Below are 13747 nucleotides of genomic sequence, written 5' to 3' on the forward strand. Positions count from 1 at the left end.
TAATTCACAGAGCTCAGTGCAAAATGCAATTGCAAAGCCTCTTGTTCAAAAATTATTAAGAACTTCAAAAGCTTCCAGGTTGGTGAACACATGGAGCTTTGGGGAGAGTAGTGCACCCATGGATCATGGAAACGCCACACTCCTTCCCACGTACCTTGCCCTCTGCTTCTCTTCCATCTGGCTGTGCCTCAGTTAAATCCTTTTGTGATAAGCTAATAAACAGTGCCCATTCTGGACACCCACCTTACTTTATTCAAAGAACAATCCACCCCAGCGATCTCTGCACAGCAGTGTATTGAGATCTCACTTGTTCCTTTTTTCAGCTTCAGTGTCCTCCACTGTGTGTCTTACTCAGCCAGTTCCTGATGACGGATATTTGCCCTGTTTCCAGTCTTCTGTTACTGCAAGAGAGGTACAGTGTAATAAAAGAAACTCAAGATGGCAATAGCAGAGCATTAAATGAAGTGTAGGGCCTATCTCTATACAGGGCTTGATGTGGCTATACATATGCCACTGCTAGTGACACAAGGCCATAAGTTCAGGTGGGGTGAGAGTGGACCCCACTCCAGAGTGGACCAGAGGTCATCATACATCCACTTCTCCTTGGTTCTCTTTTCTCTGGAAATGGTTTCTTTATCTATCAAGAACAAGCCCTTGACATTAATTCAGAAAGATAATGGCACCCCAGTGTTCCTAGTAGCACTGTTTACAATAGCCAAGATAATGAAAGCAGCTTAAGCACCCAACAATAGATAACTGCATAAAGAAGATGTGGTATATATACAATGGAGCATTAGTCATGAAAGAAAGAACGAAACTTTGCTATTAGCTTGAGCACTCCATGACAAAAGATTCATTTAGCATAGAGAGTTCCAAGAAAACTAAGTTTGGACTGGAGTCCCATATACAAATCCATCATTCACAAGAATGCTTGGGTGGCCAGGACATTTGAATGAGGAGGTGCAAAGTGTCTAAGGCAGAGGTTTGCATTCCCACCACCCCAGAGGACATTCGGCAATGTCTGGAGACATTTTTGGTTGTCACAGCAGGTGGGGAGGCTTCAGGCATCTATCTAGTGGGTAGAGGCCAGCAATGCTGCTAAATGTCCTGTAATTTATGGAAAAGCTCCCACAGCCAATATGCATCCAACCAACAGGGCAATAGTGCTGAGGTCGAGAAATCAAGTCTAGGCAACGATTCCACCCTCAGAATGTGACTCTCAGGCCAAAGCTTAACATGCAGATCCTTGGGCTCCACCCAGGCGACTCGATCTTATGTAACACCCAGATATGTGCTTTTCAGAAATCTTCCCAGGTGATGTTAATGCATGTTAAAATGTAAGAGCCATTGAACTGAAATAACCGACTCTAAAGAAATAACATTTGTACCTGGAGAACTACCATTGCATGATTAGCAATGATGCCTGTTTAATGATAACAGAGAGAAAACTTTTACTTGCAAGCAGCTACACACTCTGTGGACAAAGCAACAGCATCAGAATAATCCACCCACAATCACAGCCTGTTCTAAAAAGACAGGGGACGTTATAAAGAAAAACCGTCATCACATCTTTACCCTCCAACTACAGAAGCTAATTCCCTAGACTGCCAGAGGTATTTTTAAACGTTTATTGACATGAAAAACAAAACAGCTCTAAAAATCCCAATTGTAAGGCAATCTGTATTCCTCAAGGCTTGCAAATCCAAACATTCGAAATTAGGATCCATGAAATTAAAGAGAATACGTTACAAACATCCTGACTACCGCCTTCAACACATGTCACAGCACTGGGAAATTATTTTAAGCTTTATAACCCATATAAAATTTTGTCATTTTCCATTAACATTAAAAATATAGACTTTAAAAGAAACACTGCCTGGAGCCCTCCCTCTCCCAGGGGGTGTATTAGAAGCTTCCCTGTTCCAGAAAGGTCAGCAAATACTCTTCCCTTCTCTGTCCAGTTTAGTTCCCACTAGAATGAGATACTGTTATTCACAGAAGTTCATCTCACCCCTGAAGGGTTGGGCCTGGGTAGTGGGCATCATCCCTAGTGGACATAAATGGAAGATTCAGCCCAGAAGCCTAAGCACAGATAAGGGGAGATTAGTCCCAGGGCTGATGCAGTAACAATTTCAAGGCTGTAAACCCAGACAGAAAGGTCTGAGAGAAGTAGCTTCCTGGATAGTATGCTAATGTAAGCTTTTTCTGTCTTGGCGCATAAAAGGCATCTTTGCAGGTTGGCAAGACCACTGAACTCTAGCAAAGGCCTCTTATAAGATAAAGGGAGGCAAGGCAGAGCCCTTGCACATTCTGGGGAACTTTTGGTTTAAAACCTTCGTGCTGCCACTTTACCCTGGTATTGGAGGAAACAAAAGTAAAATCAGCCGTAACTAAGCCAATCTGTCATTACTGCCTATCTTCCAATGCAGCTGAGCTTCTGGACTAACTCAGAGTGAGGACAAAGGTGGAGAGACACAGTGTACCCAGGGGAGTAGAGGTACAGGGGCTCCCCGCCAGAAGCAGCGCTGCCGCTTCGTGTCCACAGAGCGAGGAGAGCCAGCAGAATCCTTAGGACATGACATAAAGAAAACGCTGTGAGTTTAAATGTAAAAAAATAAAAAGTCTTTAGGACAGAAAAGACAACCCTCAGGGGCCTCTCCTCCCTTCCCAGCCTCACCCTAGTGACGTCCCTGTTTATCACACAAGGCCACCCAGCCTCTTTTTGGTCCTTGGGACTCTCATATCTCCTCTCAATGCCTGTCCTTCATTCCGTTCAAGGCTCTCTGCCTCCCTCCGCAAAAGACAGATATTCAGGGCTCATTCTACTCAGTTCTTTCAAGTTGAGAGGTTGATATGATAAAACTCACTAATGTATAAAGAAAGCAATGTGTTATCTCTGTAGGGGTTTAGAATATATCACCCCCAAATATGCCACTTTGGCATACTGATTATTTTGAATTAAAGTACGTGAGAGGAAGCTGATGCAGGAAAAACACCGACCCACCAATGTCCCCCTGAAAGAGGAGCTTAATCTCCCCTGTGAAAGGGACTCTCTACCTGGAAGGCAGAGGGCATCCTGATACATCACCTCAGGCAGGGCTAAGAGGGTTATATAAACCTTGTTACTTCTTTATTTTTTATGGGGTTTTTTTTGTTTGTTTGGTTGGTTGGTTGGTTGGTTTTTAGGACCACACGTGGGGCACATGGAAGTTCCCAGGCTAGGGGACAAATCAGAGCTACAGCTGCTGGCCTACATCTCAGCCACAGCAAGGCAGGATCCAAGCCGCATCTGTGACCTACACCACAGCTCACAGCAACTCCAGATCCTTAACCCACTGAGTGAGGCTAGGGGTGGAACCTGCATCCTCACGAATACTAGTCAGATTCATTTCCGCTGAGCCACAATGGGAACTACCAAACCTTGTTACTTCGTCATTTTACTACCCCCTTTGTCTTGTCAATTCTTCACAAATCAGTTGTTTTCTTGTCTAAAATGTATGCTGGGTCATTTCTTTGAGTCATATCTTTATGGGACTCCAGCATGTATGTACCTAAGTACGTATGTAGTTAAATTTTTTTTTCTTGCTCATCTGCTTTTTATTACTAGGTGTTCTCAGGCAAGCAAGAACCTAAAATGGTAGAGGAAAAACTACCATTCTCCTAACACCTTCCAAAGAATGTTTATATTTTAGAAGATATTAATAACATAAAGGTAGTTCTTAATGCAACATAACCAATCTGTAAAGGCAAATTTTCAAGGACCAACTCTTCCTAATGAAGGAGATCTTATAGCCCTCAAATCATCTCAAGTAACCAGAATGTGAGCCGCAGAAAGAGGGGAGGGATGGCTTATAGACTGACTTGTAAAGAAGTCAGCTGGTGAGTTCTCCATCTTTCAAATCCGTCAAGAAACGGAGATGCCCTTTCCCCAAATTATGTTTGAAAACAGATGTTGGATAGCATTCTATCTGGAGCCTACTGTACAAATGCCTTCACCTTCAAAAACAACAGCAAATTCCCCAAAAGCATGCACGTCCAACAGAAAAAGCACTCAGGGAGTTGTGGCTCAGCGGGTTAAGAATCTGACTAGTATCCATAAGGCTGTGGGTTCCATCCCTGGCCTCACTCGGTGGGTTAAGGATCTGGCATTGCCGAAAGCTGCCATTTAGGTCACACATGTGGCTTGGATCTGGTGTTGCTGGGGCTGTGGCATAGGCAGCAGCTGCAGCTCTGATTCAACTCATAGCCTTGGAACTTCCAGAACCTGCAGGTGTGGCCCTGAAAAGAAAGGGGGAAAAAAATGGCATGCAGTCATTTTCCATTACCTTTGCAGGGAATGGGGGGAAATTAGAGAAGACGGCGTCTCCCTTGGCCTCTTTCCGAACCAGCTTGCTCATCTATGAAGCTGAACTATTCCTACCCAGATATCAAAGATATCCCTAGTCTCATTAACTAATTGTCCCTCTAATAAGAATAATGATGGTTTTAAAGCAGGCTGTTACTAAGGAAGCGTTTCCTTCTGTTGCTCTAATAAATAGTAAGTTACAGTTCTGAGAATGTGGCAAAGTATTTTCAAAACCACAAAGAGGAGTCCTGTTGTGGCTCAGCAGAAACTAATCTGGCTCGTAACCATGAGGATGGGGGTTCGATTCCTGGCCTCACTCAGTGGGTTAAGGATCTGGCCTTGCCATGAGCAGTGGTATAGGTCACAGATGTGCCTCGGATCCCTTGTTGCTGGGGCTGTGGTGTAGGCCATCGGCTACAGCTCCGATTCAACCCCTAGCCTGGGAACCTCCATGTGCTGGGGGTGCAGCCCTAAGACGACAAAAAAAAAAAAAAAAAGAGCAGAGATATCAATGAAAAAGAGCTGCAGCTCAGAGGGAAAAACGGTGGAAAACTGAGCCTCTGCCCTGTTCTAAATGCCAATTCCTGCCCTTCAGGGTGTGTGGCTCAGCCAAGGCAGGGAAAGGTAAGCTGACCAGCCTTTAATAGTTAACAACTAAAGCCCATTTAGGTATCGAGCATTCTCTCAATGGAGAAGAACCCAGGGTAACTGGGGTAATGGGTCAAAGACAAATTTTAATATTGAGTAAGAAGACTAATAAGAGTTTAGCTGTAAAGTGTGGAATACATGCTATGCCCACCATTAAGGAAAGAGTTATAGAGAAAAGCAGTATACAGTAAGAAAAAAAAATAAACTATTTTAGAAGGAAAGAGAGAGATAATATTTCAGTCCCACTTCTATCACTAATTTCCCCCCATTCCCTGCAAATGTATAATGGAAAATGACTGCTTTTTTTTTTTTTTTTTCCATTTTAGAGCTGCACCTGCAGCATACGGAAATTCCAAGGCTATGAGTTGAATCAGAGCTGCAGGTGCTGCCTAGTCATTGGAATATAAGCTACATGTGGGCAGGGACTTTCTGTTGGTTTTATTCACTGCTACATACCCAGCAGTAAAAAACAATGAGTGGAGTGGCATGTGTTGGGCACTGAATAGATGTTTATCAAATGAATCAACCCATTATTGTCATCTGGAAGAAGTCAAACAGCACTTAGGGACTATCACTTCACTGATTCGTTCCCTATTTGCCCCACAGCACTGCTGCCCTTGCCAAAGGATAATGACCTCATGAGTGGCATGTGTGCAAAGAAGCTGATGAGGTGATGACCCACTGGAGGGAAGTTGCAAGTCCTGAAGGTACAGTTGGGGAACTCGGAGCAGGTCGACTGGTCAGAAGGAAAGGGTCACCAGAGCCAATTGACACACACAGGCAGGCACTGGAGGAGGGAAGGACAGTGGCAAGGGCAATAGCAGCAATAGCTTTTGAAGCAGAGCAGGAAAGTAGTTTAAGCAGCCCGTTTATTGTTTTCATGGAAAGTATCTTGGCGTCTCTGAAAAATCAGGCCTTTGGAACTGGTAAGGTTTTTGCTGTTCTGTGGTTGTTTTTCATAAAAGAAGCGTTTGTCTTCAAGTTTTGTTTGTTTTCAGGAAAGAAGTGGTAACATATACACACTGTAGAGTCTGAATTCTCCCATCACAGAGAGTGACTGGGATGGTCCAGTTTCGATGTTCCTGGATATATATTGAAGCAGAGCAGGAAAGCAGTTGAAGCAGCTGGATTTCTGCTGCCTTTGGCCAAGGGGCTAGTAAGGATGGGATATCAACCACCAGTGGAGCCATGGAAAGAGAAGGACAGCAGAGGGAAGTTGAAGGATTAGGGAAGACTGGTCAAAAAGGAAAGCAAGCTGATACTGGACTAGCCATTTTCGTCTTCCATAAAACAGAAGAGGAGGCAAGAGGGGAGGAGCGCAAAAAACAGAAAAGACTCTTAGCAGACATCCTGGAGTTGCCAGGATGGAATCAGTGTTGTTTCCATGGAAATACCTTAGTCTTGGTTCTCTGAAAAAGAGAGCCTTTGGAACTGGTGAAGTTATTGGGGGTTTTTTTCCTGATGAGAAGCGTTTGTCTTTAAGGTTTGTTGGTTTTCAGGAAACAAATAGTAAAGTATATACACCATGGAGTCTGAATTCTCCCTTCAGAGTGTGAATGTGATGGTCCAGTTGCAAAGCTCCTGAATATATTCTTTGGTGGGGGGCGGGGGGACGCTATCTTTGGTGCTTCAGGTGGAGGTGGGGGGCCTTCCGACAACTTCCAAAATGATGGCAGCAAACCTTCATGATCCCAAAGCCACCTCTGTGTCGATACCAGCTGTGTTGCAGGTACTGGCCTCGCCCTGAGGTGCCCTCAGCTGTAATATGTTGGGTCTGGATTCCATATTGCAGCCTCTCACTCCCATACTGTGTGCTTCCAAGAGAACCTCTCTAACTATTTGGGGCCCTTCTGGGTCACTGAATTCCAGCTGATCCCAAGCCTAGGCAATGGACATTCCTTTCATCAATTTTACCAAATACCACATCTTGTCTTTGCTGTACTTTTTCTTCAACAACGACAGGTTTCATTTGGTCTCTGAGGAGTTTCTCCAAGCCGTTGTGGAGGATAAATCATTGTATTCTTATTCTCCCATTTTCAAGAAATTTCAAAAGAAGCACTTGTGTGGATAAGTGATAGCAGCCAAGTGTTATGAGATGAAAGAAGCCCCAAGGCCAGCTTCCCTCAGATTCTGCATCTATAATGCACCAAAACATGACAGTCTTACTGCCACCATCTCTCCTCAAACTTGTAAGTTGTTTATTTGGGAATGTGATTCTGGGAGCAACAGGGCAGGACGGAAAAGGAGAGAAAAAAACAATACAAGAATATGAAACTGAGCTGGCCATGGCTAAGGGCTCCATCCTGCCCAGACCTTTTGAAGAGCAGAGGGAAAGCACCTCTGAACCATCTACGGAGGGGAGAACACTGGGGATGGCCATTAACTCCCCCACGCTTCTGGGCTGTACATGGTTGGGTTCCCACAGGCTTTCCTTGCCTCAGCATCAGCAAAGCCGCAGGGCCAGAAGTGAGCTGTTCATGGCACAAGCTCAACTGCATCTGCATGAGGCCCATCAAAGCCCACAGGAGGGGTTCCCATCGTGGCTCAGTGGTTAACAAATCTGACTAGGAACCATAAGGTTGTGGGTTCGATCCCTGGCCTCGCTCAGTGGGTTAAGGATCTGGCATTGCCATGAGCAGTGGTGTAGATTGCAGATATGCCTAGGATCCCACGTTGCTGTGGCTCTGGTATAGGCCGGCGGCTACAGCTCAGATTAGACCCCCTAGCCTTAGATCCCTAGCCTGGGAACCTCCATATGCCGAGGGTGCGGCCCTAGAAAAGGCAAAAAGACCAAAAAAAAAAAAATTTGGACCGCAGGACACTAGTCATCACAGCAGTGGCCAGATAGGAGGCTGGGCTGGGAGACTTGCACAAGGGACACAGTCACGCCTGGCTCCTCTCTGCTCTGCTGGTGCCCCACCTATAAGAAGTCCATTCCATCTTCTATCCGAGTGTTGGAGGAAGTGGCTGGTAGCAATCTTTGCAAGGATTTATATAAGAGGACTAGTGGGACAAACTGTAGCTAGTTCCTGGGCCATTATTCATATTTAAGACTCCCCTTCTTTGCCGTATAGGGAGATCAGTGTTTCTCAAATTTTGCACATTAGAAACATCTGAGCAGCTTTTAAAACTCCTGAGCCAAGGCTGTAACTCAGACAGTAAATCAGTGTAATTATCTAATTAGAAAATTAATGTTGATAACAGCATTATCTAACTTGCAGACATTGCTCAAATTTCGCTTGTCCTCAGCTGTCCTTTTTTTTGCCCATGTTCCAGTTCAAGTAAATATGCATTTCATTCTTCTGACTCCTCTGTCTGCAAGTGTTTTTCAGTCTTTCCTTAGCATGACTAAGACTTTTGAAGAGGACTGGTCAGTTATTTTACCGAATGTGTCTCAGTTGGGACTTGTTAGATGATTTCTCATGATTCAACTGAGATTGTGCATCTTTCGCAAGAACATCTACGATGGAACATTGCACACTTCTTAGTGCAGCATATCATGGTTATACGATGTTGCTGTGTCTTATTCGTGGTGATGTTCATCTTGATCACCTGCCTAAGGTGGTGTCTTCTAGGTTTCTTTAGAGTAACATGACAATTTCCCACTTTATAACCATTACATATCTTGTGGGGGGATTCTTAGAGCCTATGAAAATACCCTGTTTCTCTTTATGCTTTGCTCACTGATTTTTAAACATCTATCAATGGTTCTTCCCTACAACCCTTACTACTAGGCATTTGCCTAATGTTGACTTTCCGTATTCTTCATTCCTGCTACATTTATCAGTTGGAATTGTAATCGAAGAAAGAGCTGTATGAATTGCGTGTAAATAACTCTGAGAGGGAGTTCCCGTCGTGGTTCAGCGGTCATGAACCAGACCAGGATCCATGAGGACGTGAGTTTGATCCCTGGCCTCACTCAGTGGGTTAAGGATCCAGCGTTGCTGTGAGCAGTGCTGTAGGTCACAGATGCGGCTTGGATCCCAGGTCCTGAAGCTGTGGCTGTGGCCGGCAGTTGTAGCTCCGATTTGACCCCTAGCCTGGGAACTTTCATATGCCACACGTGCATAAATAAATAAAATAAATTAATTAATTTAATTAATTAATTAATTAAATACGGCCCTAAAATAAATCAATAAATACCTCCGAGAGTTTAACAGCCCTAGATAAAGGGGTTGGTTTGAGGTTTGATTGGAGGAATAAGTAAGAAACTGAATCATTGCCATGAAGAAAGTGAAATTAGATACTGCTAATACTTATCATTTAGGGACTGATAATTCACTGCAGCCAGAGATGAGGAATGCCTAGTTGGGAAGCACTTCAGTATGAAACATAACTCAGCAGTATCTTCTATAGATTAAAAAAAAAAAATAGGTGGGTAGGAGGGTTAGTATGTGATGTCTGCGTCCAAAAAGAACACATTTGTGCAGTTGTCCCAAGATTAAGATCAGAGGAGAAGAATGGTGTAAAGGTACCAGCTGCAAAGATACAGAAAACAAGCAAAAGAGGAAGAAAGAGAAGAAACAAGAAGACAGAGAAGTTGTCTGAGGTGACAAAAGGGAAAAGCAAAGGTGTGTATGGGAGAGGGAGTCATTGAGAAGAGACTGGAAAAAGGAGGAAATAAGGATTTCAGGTCACAGTTGGTGAAGCCAGCAAAGGAAATCAGGAAAGTTAGCGAGAGGTGGAAAACTCCTGGACCAGGAAGAGAAGAGAAGTGGTTTCTACAGGGAAGTCTGACAGTCCCAGTTCAGATCAAGGGCCTTGTCACTCAGGGGTCTGGGAAGAAAGGGGTGGAAGGAAGAGAAGGGAGGGGGAAAGGACGAATTCAGTGTAAAGGGCATCTTAGCCTTAAGTCTTTAAGTAACAATGGCAACAGCTCAGCTCAAACCACCTTAAGCAAAAAGACACCCTTTGGGGTTCCAGACCTAGGAAGGTTTGGATAAGATCTGACAGAGGGTTGCCCCCACCCCCACCCCCAGCTCCCCAGTTCAAAGTTCTAGGCCCTTATCTCTCCTTCCCTTCCCACCCCACATCTCTCAGTTCTTGCTTTTGGGTTTTGGTCTTATTGCTTCCCATCTCAGAGGAGCTTCCTCTGTGCACACAGGGAAGAGGGCTGCCTGTATATCAAAGCTTTCATTGTCTCAGCTCAGGAGACCTGGCAGAAACATGGACTGCTTGCTGTATTCTAGCATCTGCCTGTCACCACCAAAGAGGAACTCTGATTGGCTCTCCTTGGATCCCGGGCCCACACTTTGAACCAGTCACTACTCCTGGAGGGATGAAGTACCATACGATAGGCCAGGCCTTGATTAAATGCCCACCCAATGCTTTGCAATTTGGGTGAGACCAGGTTTAACAGAATCACTTAGAATGGCAGTTACCCAAAGTAAGGAGAAGTATTCTTACCAGAACGAGGAAGCCCAGCTAGAACATCGAGAGGTGCTTCCTACTGAAGACTCCCAGAAAGAACTTCTGGAAATAATGATAGTCAATTTTATCATAGTAATAGCTAATATCCATTGAGTACTTGCTATGTGACAGGTACTGTCCTAAGCTCTTTATGTGTATTAAATCATTTAAAGCTCACATGCCTAGACACTATCATCATCACCATTATACAGAGGAGGAAACACACACAGGTAGGTTAAGTCACTGGTCCAAGGGCTTACAGAAAATAAGCAGTAAAGCAGGGATTCCATCCAGGCAGTCTAAATGCAGAACCTGTGCTCTTGTCCACTGACAGATCTGAGTGAGACAGACATTGCAGAAATAATAATATAATAAGGTAAAAAGACAGGGGGAGTTCCCATCATGGTTCGGGGGAAACGAATTCAACTAGGAGCCATGAGGTTTTGGGTTTAATCCCTGGTTTTGCTCAGTGGGTTAAGGATCTAGCACTGCCATGAGCTGTGGTGTAGATCACAGATGCAGCTCAGATCTGGCATGGCTGTGGCTCTGGTGTGGGCCGGAGGCTGTAGCTCCAGTTTGACCCCTAGCCTGGAAACATCCATATGCCATGGCTGTGGCCCTAAAAAGCAAAGAAAAACATAAAAAGATAGGGGAATTCCTGCTGTGGTACAGTAGGTTAGGGATTTGGTGTTGCAACAGCTGTGGCATGGATCCCAGCTGTGGCTTGGATTCGATTCCAGGCCCTGGAACTTATGTATGCCGCAGGTGTGGCCAAATAAATAAATAAATACAAAGATAGAAGGACACCACAAGGGAAGGTTGAATAAATTCTCACGAAGAGGATATGAACCTATCACGTGATACGTTAGCTCTTACAGCTACTTAGAACCGGGAGGGCTATGAAAACACTGCTTGAAATGTCTGAAGGTAGGTATTAGAAAAGAAAGAAGAGTGTAGAAGACCAGTCCATTTTATCCATGGAGATCTCACATGAGGCTGTTTATATTTTTTCCCAAATTTTTCCTATTTTGGTAAAATGGGCACAACACAAAATTCACCATGTCAACTGTTTTTTAGTGTACAGTTCAGTGGTATTAAGTACATCGACCTTGTTGCACAGCCATCACCACCATCCATCTGCAGATCGCTTTTCACCTTGCAAAACTGCAACTTTGTACACATGAAGCACTAACTCCCCATTTGCCTCCTCCCCAGGCCCTGGCTACCACTATTCTACCTTATGTCTCTGCGAATGTGACTACTCTAGTACCTCGTGTCAGTGGAATTATACTGTATTTGTCTTTTTATGACTGGTTTATTTCACTTAGCATAATGCCTTCAACTTTTATCACTGAATCATAGGTCAGAATTTCCCTCCTTTTCAAGGCTGAGTAATATTCCATCGTGTGTATATGCCGCATTCATCCACCAATGGGCAAGGCTGTTGATTTGTTGCTGTTCAGTAGTGGAATAGGGAAGAATTTAGAACGTGTTATTGTACTAGGAAAAGCAATAAATAGTCCTTTAGCCATCTTTTTCTGGAAGTCCATCTTTTTGGACTTCCTCAATTTAAATGAATTGCAGTAGACCAGGAGCAGAAGAAACCACTGTGTTCATTGCAGGATTATTTAGAGCCAAGATATGGAAAATGTGATATATCAACACAATGGAAGGTTATTCAGCCATAATTAAAAGAACAGAATTTTGTCATTTGTGACACCGTGAATGGACCTCGGGGGCATTATGCTAAGTGAAATAAGTCAGACAGAGAAAGACAAATGCTATATGAAATCTCACGTATATGTGGAATCTAAAACAAAAGCACCAACCTCATAGATACAGAGAACTTATTGGTGGTTGCCAGAGGTGGGGTCTGGAGGCAGGCAAAATGAGTGAAAGGAGACGAAAGGTACAAACTTCCAGCTATAGAATAAGTCATGGGTATGTAATATACAGCATGGCAATGGAAACTTTATGCAAATGGAGCACTAACTCCCTTAATAATACTGTATTGCATATTTGAAAATTGCTAGGAGAGTCGATCTCGGAGGTTTTTATCATACACACCCTCGGACAAATTCTGCATATCTGATGACGGATGTGATTAAGACTTATGGTGGTGATCATTTCCCAAAATATATACAGAACCATCCTTTTGTACACCTAGAACTAATATAATGGGGTATGTCAGTTATACCTCAATTTTTTTAAAAAAATTTGAACGTACATGTAAAGCACTAGGTCATAAACAAATACTGGCTACTATTAATACTATATTATTAGAAATGTTTACGTCAGTCCAGGAATCTATCTATATATATATTTTGTGTGTGTGTGTGTGTGTTTGCCATTTCTTGGGCCACACCCGCGGCATATGAAGGTTCCCAGGCTAGAGGTCCAATAGGAGCTACAGCCGCTGGCCTACACCAGAGCCACAGCAACACAGGATCCGAACTGTGTCTGCGACCCACACCACAGCCCACAGCAACGCTGGATCCTTAACCCACAGGGCAAGGCCAGGGATCAAACCCACAACCTCATGGTTCCTAGTCAGATTCGTTAACCACTGAGCCACGACGGGAACTCCTATATGTTTATTAATATTTATATAATGTGGGAAAAAAGTAGAAGGCAACAAAAACACTAATACTAAACCAAAGCTCCCTGTGATACACGTAGGTTGCTTGAAGGACGTGTATATGTTTGTAATAAACCTGAAAGCATAAGAAAAGAGAATACCTGTAAGAAGCTTTTGAGACGTATGCAATGGCAGAGATGAGGCAATCACTGCTGCTCCCCTAGGAAATCAGTCGCTTTTAGACTATTTCAGAAAGTGTGGTTCAGAAGAGTCAGCCCAGGAGCCTGCCAGCCAGGCAGCAGTGGTCCTGGGAGGTTCTGACCCAACTTTCACTCTCTGGACACTGCCCTCTGCCCTTGCTACCAGTAGCTTAGAGCCTCGTTACTCTTTGCCTGGAGGAGCATGTTGCAAGATAACTCAGACGTACATGTGCCCTCTAACCCCATGATATTTCTACAGCTTTGAACTTGCACCCAATTTGCTCTTATATTTATCATTTGCTAATTTATCCCAGCATTTGCTACATCACATCTAGCCCCAAGGCCTCTCTGACCTCCTTAGGGGCCATTGCATTTTCTAAAAAGACCCAGAGGAGTGTTTGGACTGGCATGCTGCATTCTGCCAAGCATCCAATTCTGGGTGTAGCAATCTGCCCCGAGAAAGACCTTTAAACTTTCATTCAGTCCTATTTTTCAACCTTTGTCATTTCTGAATGTAAACATTAAGACAGCCTGGCATGAACCATCCCTTTTCTCAACCTATTTCAT

At 44.0% G+C, this 13747-nt stretch overlaps 1 pseudogene; it reads right to left on the reverse strand.

Annotated features, from left to right (window-relative positions):
• Window positions 1–6538: 6538 nt before the first annotated feature.
• LOC125110813 (39S ribosomal protein L22, mitochondrial-like) lies at window positions 6539–7168 on the reverse strand (annotated as a pseudogene).
• Between the last annotated feature and the right edge of the window lie 6579 nt (window positions 7169–13747).

Source organism: Phacochoerus africanus, chromosome 11 (genome assembly GCF_016906955.1).
Source record: "Phacochoerus africanus isolate WHEZ1 chromosome 11, ROS_Pafr_v1, whole genome shotgun sequence".
Lineage (NCBI taxonomy): Eukaryota > Metazoa > Chordata > Mammalia > Artiodactyla > Suidae > Phacochoerus > Phacochoerus africanus.